The sequence below is a fragment of the Rhinolophus sinicus genome, chromosome 16, assembly GCF_057876585.1.
Source record: "Rhinolophus sinicus isolate RSI-liver-muscle chromosome 16, RSI-T2T, whole genome shotgun sequence".
Taxonomy (NCBI): Eukaryota; Metazoa; Chordata; class Mammalia; order Chiroptera; family Rhinolophidae; genus Rhinolophus; species Rhinolophus sinicus.
In genome coordinates this window covers 148,257,912-148,267,700 of record NC_142516.1, presented here as the reverse complement: position 1 = coordinate 148,267,700, position 9,789 = coordinate 148,257,912, and the positions used below count along the sequence as shown (strand labels likewise).

Sequence of the window (9,789 nt, the reverse complement as noted above, 5' to 3'; positions counted from 1 at the left end):
CCATTAAAGAATAAATAAGGAAGTGTCCATTAAATGTGCTTGAAATCCTCATTTAGAATTATGATGTAGATGTCGCATGGCCCATCATCGCTGCCCCAGGAGCGGTCCGTAAGTCCCTCCCCTTCTGGAAGCTGGCAGCTCGGGGGCCCCACAGGTCTCGGTCTCGGTCTCAAGCAGCACTTCTGCATCTGTCACTAAGATCAAGTAAGCAGAGTCCCCCAAATGCTCTGGTATTTGGAAAATTCATCGCAGAGCAAAGGGCTGGAAAATTATATAGATATTCCTAGGTTTTTGTTGAGCAAGTTGTTTGACAGAAAGTAAAAGACGTAATACACTATCCGTTTGACTGGTTGTTACTTATCATTGCGCCGAAACTTCTATCTCATTGAAAGTTAAAAAGAATCGTATTTGAAACGAGAGATACCAGGAGTTGGTGACTGTTGTAGCTGGGTGATGGGTACCTGGAACTTAATTGTGCTTTCTCCCAATTTATGTATAATTTGAATTTTTTCCATAATTGAAGGTAAAGAAAGGGAGGGGGGAGAGAGGGGGAGAGAGAGAGAGAGAGAGACAGAGAGACAGAGAGAGAGAGACAGAGACAGAGAGACAGAGACAGAGAGACAGAGACAGAGAGACAGAGACAGAGACAGAGAGAGAGAGAGAGAGAGAGAGAGAGAGAGAGAGAGAGAATCAAAGTAGACCTAGTCCAGAGAAGGCAACATCACCTGACTTTAGCTAGTGTTTAAAACAACTGAGTAAATTACTTAACTTTCTGAGCCTCAGTTTCTTCATCGGTGATACAAAATTAACAACACCTTTCTCAGAGAATAGTGTCTTAATAAGGGGTTCCCAGGACCATATCCTTGTGTAATGAGATGGTTTTTCCTCTGGTTACTAAAGTAACCCTCAAAATATTTGAAGTCTCTAGGTAGGAAGTTTGCTGTTGCAACTTGATGATAATAAACCATTTGTATTTGGCAGCAATGCTGCTTTAAATATAAATATGTGATTGGCTTTTAGGTAAATATTTTATAGGGCTGGAAGGATCACTTCGTCTGGGCAGCCCTAATGGCTTGCCTGTTCTCTGCGGATTCAGATCTCCAGCCCGGCTGCCTTGTGACCCACTCCTTAGAAGACTTGAAGCTCCTCAGCTGACCCAAAAGAGGGAATGCCCAAGGCCATCTCAGCAGAACAGCCCAAGGGCATCTGCTTCGCTACACTGAACCTGCTGAAGTTCACTGTCAGAATGCAACGTACCTCTTCTAACCAGAGTGGGGCAGAAGTGGGTTCCCTGAGGACCCCTCTGTTTCTCTCCACCAGCAGCACACACTGACACACTTCTGTTCCTGATGGCTACAAGTTGTAACCTTTAACTGCCTTGTTTGGCTAGAGATGAATTCTCCCGATTTTTTCACACTAAACCTTGAAAGGATGAAAGGCAATTTAGAGAGGAAAAGAACTCATTTCACTTTGGAACTAGACATTTATTTATTCCTTGGCTTAGACTGATGCTGATGAAAAGGTAAAGAACTCAACACTGTTCTCAATTTCTTTCTTGCTGAGTTCCCACAGGTCTTTGTTTAAGCATTTAGAATGTTCTGTTTTAGCATTTACAATATGTTGTGTATCTTCTTTTCCTATTAGTGAAAGTGAACCTGATACTTTCATTGGGGTTCCCTAATTCCTGGACCCTGACCCAATTGTGTATGCACACATATTTCTGTAAGTGATGTTTAGAAGGAAATCACTGATACTAAATGGCAATTTGGGACCATCTCCCAGGTTCACGTATCCTGCTATCCCTTCTTCTCTGTTCCCATCTGCACACCAAAGACCAGAGGGCTGCTGAGCAAGGCAATACCTGATTGGCAAAAATTGGGGAAATGGGACAGGAGAGCTAAGTAATAAAAAGCCTCTATCTGCACAAAATATTTCCACTGTTGGGATTGATAGCCATACCCTACTTCCATCCTCTCCTCAAGGAACCTCTAGGCTGTGTACTTTTTGCTTATTAATAATTTTAAATGTATAAATAAGAATGCAACACTATGACAGCATCCAACCTTCATGGAACTTGACCATGTGGTAAGTGTTATCATCAGCAAGACCTTTACAAGTACTATCTCTGTTCCTCTCTTTCAGGATTGTTTTTAATCAGGACTCCTGTCAGCTCACAGGCACTATTGCGTCTATACCAGTTGATAAACTACACGTGTGGCAACACTACAGTCCTGGGTGGTAACGAGGTGATGTCCAAGCCTCCCACCCACCCCCTACTCTGGCCACAGGTAAGGCACCTGAGGGGCTGCCCTGGCATCTAATCACTAGCAACCTGCTGGGGCTGCCACATCTCCCACCCAATTTGTTACCCTCAGATCCAAGGGGAAATACCCAGTGCCAACCTGGCTTTCCAAGGCCATGTTTGCATTTGGCTCCCTCCATAATTAAAGCAGCTGTTTGTTGGAGTGGCCTCTATGGTATATAATGCAGATTATTCAATATTTGAAATGTCACCCTGCATTTCTTTTCACCAGCTATAGCAGATTAAAGCAAACACAACTATAAGATTTTTTTTTTTTTTAATCTCCCCAGTAATCAGATGGTCTTCATTTTTTACCTGCTTTCTTGGAGACATTGTTTGGGTGTATCTATAATTATTACACAGTTGTAATCACAGCAAAGTTCATTTTTGTGTCTTGCTGCAACATTATGTCATATGAATTTTCTGAAAGTAATCACACATAATGTTCAAAATTATTATCTTAATGATTTATCAGGGGCCACTTTGATTTAAGCCAGATGTCTGTGCTCTAAAAATTATGTGTGGTGGGTGTGGAGGAAGAGAGAAAAGAAAGACAATATAATGTTCTCTTCCTATTCACTGGGACATTCCACATCCCATCGATTTTCCCAACAGGTGGCAGGTAGCTAGGCAAAGCACGAAGTTCAAAGTTCTCTTACTGGGCTGAATTCATAGTCCTGGAGAAGAAATTCCAATAGAACTTTACAAACAGCTGTAATTACAACTTCACCAAGATACCTGGTTTTTGGTTTTACATTACTTGTTTTACAGCCATTTTCTTGGGGAAGCTCAATCCCCAGGATACTTTAACGCTTTTTGTAGAGGTACTGAGACTACAATTAAAGTAGGGCAAATAGAACAAATGGTGAGTTCTGGAAACAAACTTGTCCATTAAGTTCTAGAAGATCACTCACTTCTCCGAAATATCACTTGATCTCAAAGTGACTAATTTATTTATGAGAGCATTTCAGAAAATTGTAAAAAAAAAAAAGAAAAAGAAAATTGCGTCACCCTTTTCCATGCCCTACATCAGCTGTCTCTACACTTCCCCAGGTCTTCTTTCAAGTTGGAAAAGTAATAAAGAAAAATTAGAGGCCTTGATAACACTAGCTATTTGACACACTTTCCTGTTACTAAGGCTGTAAAAAACACCTCTTTTTCGTAGAACACGGTATTATCCTGTGCTGAGCTTGCTGTAGGCAATTTAGCAACAGGATTTTCCTAACAGCAGTTTTTGCTTGATCTAATTTTAGGTAATTACCTCTCTTTTCCAAGCTTGTTTCTCTTGTATTTCTACTGGTCCTGGTTTGTCACACTACACCTATAACCCCAGGATCCCGGCTCGTAAGGCAATAGAAAGAACGGCCCAATTTCTTTCATTGAATATCAAGCATGAAATATAAGCAAGTGGGTAAAATAAGGAATGCCACACCAGTCATAAAATTTACCCAGAAACAGGTGGAGAATAAAAAAACAAGATCAGAATGCCTAAGTCAGTGAAAGATTTCATAAAAACCAAGCAAATGCTAACATTACTGGCAGCTGGATATCTAATGTGAGTCATTACCCAAATAGGGCACCCTACTCTATGTTCTCTGAACACTGGGGATTTTCCTTCAAAAGGCTATGCTTCCCTGGAACTGGGCTTGCTAATGCCTTAATAAAGTTAGTCCCTGGAAATAAATTTAAAAAGGAAAGAAAGAAAGAAGGGGAGAAAACAACGCTTTTTACTTATAGAGTTTTCAATCGTTTTGTTTGAGCACATTTAAAAAGGCTTGACTTCAAATAAATAGGTACATTTCCAAATATTTATTACAGGGAAGAGAGGGAACATATGATTAATTTCTTCAGGACCTCCTCTGTGCCAGGCACTGAATAGGTGCCTTTTGGGTGTTTTCTCAGGGAAACTCAGCCAAACCACATGCTGAAAACTGTCTCCAGAGACTCCATGGCACTGGCTGTCTGCGCGGGCGCCATATGGCTTCCCTGCTTATCTCACTAAGTTTTTGTGAGGACCACGTTAGCAAGGCCCACTGGGGGCGGGGAGACCTCAAACTCCTAAGAGCCATTATCTATCTGTGTGAGGTAGGGGGCTTCCTTTTCCTGTAGGCATTTTAAATGTTAGACATTACATTTGAAGCAATCAGCTTTTCAATAATAACTTTTCCTTTACACAGAGTGCTAAAGATGTCTTCAAGTTTATAAGGTGTTACATTGACTATAACAACAATTAGTATTATTCACTTCGCATTTATTCATTCCACTCAAATGTAATAAAAATGAAAAAATACCATCTGAAAATTCCCTTTTTTAATAAATAAACTTTATTTTTAGAGCAGTTTTCAGTTTACAGAAAAAATTAACAGAAAACACCCGGAGTCCCCATATACCCACCTCTGCCGCATTCTTCCTTCCCTATTAACATCCTGCATTAATGTGGTCACTGTGTGACAATGGGTGAGCCAGAGTGGACACATTATTATTAACTGAAGTCCACAGTTTACATTAGGGTTCACTATTGGTGGTGTACATTCTGTGGGTTTTGACACATGTATAATGACCTGTATCCACCATGACAGTATCATACAGCATAGTTTCCCTGCCCTAAAAATCCCCCGTGCTCCACCTATTCATCCCTCCCTCCCCCAGAATCCCTGGCAACCACTGACAATAATTCTCTCCAAACTCTAGCCAGGCTCCTCTGAGTCCTCTTCTTGGCTAAGTCTCACCTTGACCTATAAAGCCTTGAACAAACACAGGCATAGTTTCTAACATCCCAAGGCAGCATTCCTAGGATGACCCTAGTCCTGCTTAAAGTACCTGCCTGAGGAAACTCAAGGTACCAAAAGAATTGACTGTTTGTTCCAGCCAACCCCGGAAGACAGGGCTCCTGTTTCCCAGCCTCTGTGGGAGGGCGGGAGCCAATCTTTGACATTTGCCAGTTAGCAAACTCAGATGCTTTCACAGGGACCAATCCTCCCTTCCCCTTTTTGTAATTTTGCACTTCCCTAATTCTTCTCAAGCTCCTGCCATTCCCTCTCCCTACTTCTTCCTTCCCTCTTTAAAACAAACATTCAGTCTTCTCTGCGTAGATCAAACTCTAGTTCAGTTTACACTGGATTCTTTTCCCTATTGCACTTGATTAAAATCTGTCCTTACTACTTTTAACTATTTGGTTGGTGCAAAAGTAATTGTGGTTTAAAAGATTAAAAATAATTGCAAAAACTGCAATTACTTTTGCACCAACCTATAACATTCGGATTTGTTTATATCTTTGACACCACTTATCTTTTTTACTGCCTCCAGAGTTTCGCCTTTTCCAGGATGTCATATAGTTGGAATCATACAGTGTGCAGTTTTTTCAGGCTGGATTCTTTCACTTAGTAGTATACAGCTGTGGTTCCTCCGTGTCTTTTCATGGTTTGACAGCTCATTTATTTTTATCTCTGTATAATATTCCATTGTCTGGATGTACCACACTTTATTTATCCATTTACCCACTGTAGGACATTTTGGCTGCTGCCAAGTTTTGGCAACTATGAATAAAGCTGCTATAAACATTTGTGTGCAGGTTTTTGTGCAGACATAAGTTTTCTGGAAATGCAGTGTTCAGTTTACTTTTCCATCTGACGCACGATCTTAAGTCACCGGAACACTTCCAGAACAACTATGAAAAATGGTAAAACCTTAATGAACCAGAGAATTTAACATGTGCAATGTGAAATTAACCAGAATATTTTCCTCTGCATTTGACTTTTAAGTAGGGAGAACAAACATATAAGAAAATAAGCTATTAGAAACTTACTTTACAAAATCGCACACCCTATGGGTTGAGTCCTGGGAATTTTTGCAATTTATATTTGCAACGGTACCTACATCTGCGTCTATATTTTGTAGAGGAGGAAAATCTTTCCCTTCTTCCCATGTAGGTTCTTTGTTGAAAGATAGCAAGACTTAAGTGAATATCAAAAGAGCCAGAAACCAAGATTAGGCAAGGACTTTGAACCAATATCTAAATGAAAAAGCTAATAAAACAGAAACAATGGGGGAAAAAAAGGAGAGCTCTGCAAACAAAAGCAGAAGGAAAAAATGCAAGAGAAAGCAATTAGAGTGACAATGTCAAGTGGAATCAAACTCAGATGGAAATGACAGAAAAGTATTCGAAGTGATGTTGTTCATAGTACACTTCGCCTTATCTTTGATGGCAGTTTTGCCAGCTTGATGGTATTAAAGGACATTAAGAAACTTCATAAGCAGATTCAATGATGTTATGCAGAAAATCCACGAGCACTGTATCCTGTGCAGTTTTACTTGACAAGCCATGGTCTTTAGGTGTATACATGTTAAATAACTATGGTGTAGACCTGAAACTAATATAATATTGTATGCTAGCTCTAATTTAATAAAAATGTTTTTTAAAAATGCTATCCAGGAAAAAAATGACCCCACAGCTTTATTTCTGCAGGTAAAGATACTTAGTTTCTGGGTTAAATTTCTTTCCTTTCTGGGAAGAAACAAAAAACAAAGCACATGGATGAAAATGGCAAAGGATGGGTCACTTGAAAGATATACACTTCACACCAGAGCGCTATAGTGAATTCATAAAGAAAGAGGACCTGATTTATTTTACATCACGTTCACCCAATATACTGAAGGAATTAGATGAATCAAAGGCCTGTGTGACTGGACGATTAGGAGATGACCACCATCGCAAGGGACTCACAGATAAACAGACATCAGATCATGGAACTGATGGTGTACAGCTCCCCCTTGGAAATTTTGTGACGATGAATAGCAGAAAAGTTTTGGCAATTAATCATGTGTTTGAGATTATTCTTGAATACCTGGAAACAAGAGACTGCAAGAAGCATTTTTTTTTTTCTGTCTTAACCCCTATGGAAAGGAACTGTTCCCATAGACAATGCCTGTGAAAGTTCTTCCCATGACAAGAAGTCTGCCAGGGTTGAAGGTGAATTGGATAGTGATTAATGAGGAAGAAAATAGCAGGAAAAAAACTAGATTTACCACATGAAGTAGAAAAGTAGGATAAAGAAAATAGCACTGAATCTACAGACTCTGTACCACAAATAGGCATCATCTGTGTTTTTGTTTTCTAGTTTAAGGAAAAACTTGGAGAAAATGAGTTTCTTCATAGAACATTCAAATTGGAAGAAAATTTCATTTTGTTATTTCTGTTGTGCATTTAAAAAAAATTTTCAGAGCTAAGTGATAAAAAGCCCTTGTAAGAAAGCACTTTTTGTTTTTGCATGTGATTTAAATGTATAATTTTTAAAAATAGTTTTCTAAGCCTCAAGAGTTTTTTTGAGAATTTTACTTTATTAACTTTATTAAACCTCCATTCTCTTATTTACTGGGTTGTGTTCTTCAGAATGTGCCTTATGACCTTTCCGTTTTTTTATTTTATGTTTATATCAATGTCTTTCTGATTTACTGCTTACTTATTTGTGGAGGCAGATATTCATAAATCATAAATCTCCTGTATGGTACCAAAACGTTTTGTATGGGAGGTTACCATCTATTTGCAGCTTTTATATTGAATTTAATAACGTTGAAGGAATATAGTGATTTTAGGAAGACGCATCAGATTGATAAGCTCAGTAATTTATTTCTTTTCACTATAGAGCCTGACTCTATTCCTCTTTTGTGATGCCTTTTTGTGATTCTAAAGCAATCACTCTTTAATATATTTTCTTAATTCAAATAATGGTGGTAAATTATTTCAATTACGAAATTTATTTTTTTTAGGCTATATTATTTTTAAAGGCTGTTAAAGGATCAATTTTGTCTTTACCTAGATTTAAGAAGAAATATCTCTCAGCAGCTATCTTTTCCTTCTATATATACTTTTATTAAATCACATATGTGTTGGTTCTTAAAGTAAATGAAGTTAACTTTACATATGCATCTGCCTACTGTCATATAATCTAGCTAATATAAATGTATATTTCTGTAAATAAGATAAGCATGTATGAAAATATGCATACACTTGTATATACATGTTTGTCCATATCATGTATGATTCTGTTATTAATGGTAAACAGGAACTGACATGCAAAAAACAAAATGAAAAAAATGTTAGATTGTACCCAGAATAAAAATAATAATACAATTTAAGGGCATCAGGAGTCTAATTTACTTACTTGGAACTTCTGAATACTTAAAAGTGAGTTATCTTTAATAACTATGGTATTTCATTTTAGTGATTTGCTCCTTCTCTGATAAAACGTTCACCCTTGTTACTTCTGTAAACTTCTATTGCTTTTTGTCTAACATGGTGACTCATTTTCCTGCACTGAATCACTGACTGTAATTTCCTAGTAAAAGGTCATTATATTATCTGTTATGGTCCCTTTGAAACATTCTCATTTTTGATTCGCCTGAAAAAGAATTCCTTAATGGTGGGAGGAAGGAGGAAAAGAAAGAAGGAACGAAAGAAGGGAGGGAAGTAGGTTGGGAGGGAGGGAGGAAGGTAGAGGAGAAAAGGAAGGAGGGAGGGATGGAGGGAGGAAGAAAGAAAAAGGCTTTCGACTGTTGGCAATCACTGACCTGGGTTCAGAAGTCAGCTTCTCAAGGCAAACTAAACAGAGACTCAACTCTTCAGTTATTTCTTAAGATTCTTTCATTCAGCCTCCTCTCTTCTGTGAGCGTTATATTTACATCACATACAATATCACTTATGATGCCCCTCTAAGCGGACCACAGGTTATCCTGTATTATGCTGAACCTCTGAAACCTTCATTGCTACCAGATCTAATTTTCTGATGGTCCTGGTTCTCCTGCTCAAGCTGTAGCCTCTGTGCCCCATGTCACACGTAGCCTTCAGGCACTAGCCCTATTATCAAGTCCTCTAAAAAGTTTGCCCGGATAATTTTGTCACAACTTGCTCTCTGCTCCCTTATCACTTCTGTACGGAATTTATCACTCTGAATTATCATCATTTCCTTGTCTGGCTTCTTCACCAAACAGTGAGCTCCTCAAGGACAGGAACCTATTAAAATGCCCCTCCCTGGGAAGTCAGTGAAAGCCTAATGATGCCCTTTCTTTTCACTTTCTACCCAGTAAAATGCCACCTTCCTTTGGAGGTGACACAGATTCAGGGAGTTTCTTTCTCGCCTGGCCTCTCATGTTCCTTTCCATGAAATCTGGACCTCCCTGTGGCAGTGGATAGTCCGCCCTACCCCACATTCCCAGCTTGCTTTCCTATCTCCAGTAACTGTCCACCACATGTTCCCTTCCAGATCTCATCTCTTTTCTTCGGCCCTGTGGTCACTCTGTTTCTGGATATTCCTTCACTTCATATTCCCTCAGCAGTTAGAACAGAAATAATCCAATCTGAGCACTGCTTGGGTTTCACTAAACCATCAAATCCTATTGTATCATTTCTCCCAGGTTCTTTCCCCAACTATGAAACTACCCTCCCTATTCCATGATATTCAGATCCCAATTCCTTCCTTAGGTGCTGTGAA

General features: G+C 39.0%; 1 pseudogene; it reads left to right on the top strand.

The window, feature by feature from the left end:
* The first annotated feature begins 4,444 nt into the window (after positions 1 to 4,444).
* On the top strand, positions 4,445 to 8,432 carry LOC148755119 (tRNA methyltransferase 10 homolog A pseudogene; annotated as a pseudogene).
* Positions 8,433 to 9,789: the final 1,357 nt, after the last annotated feature.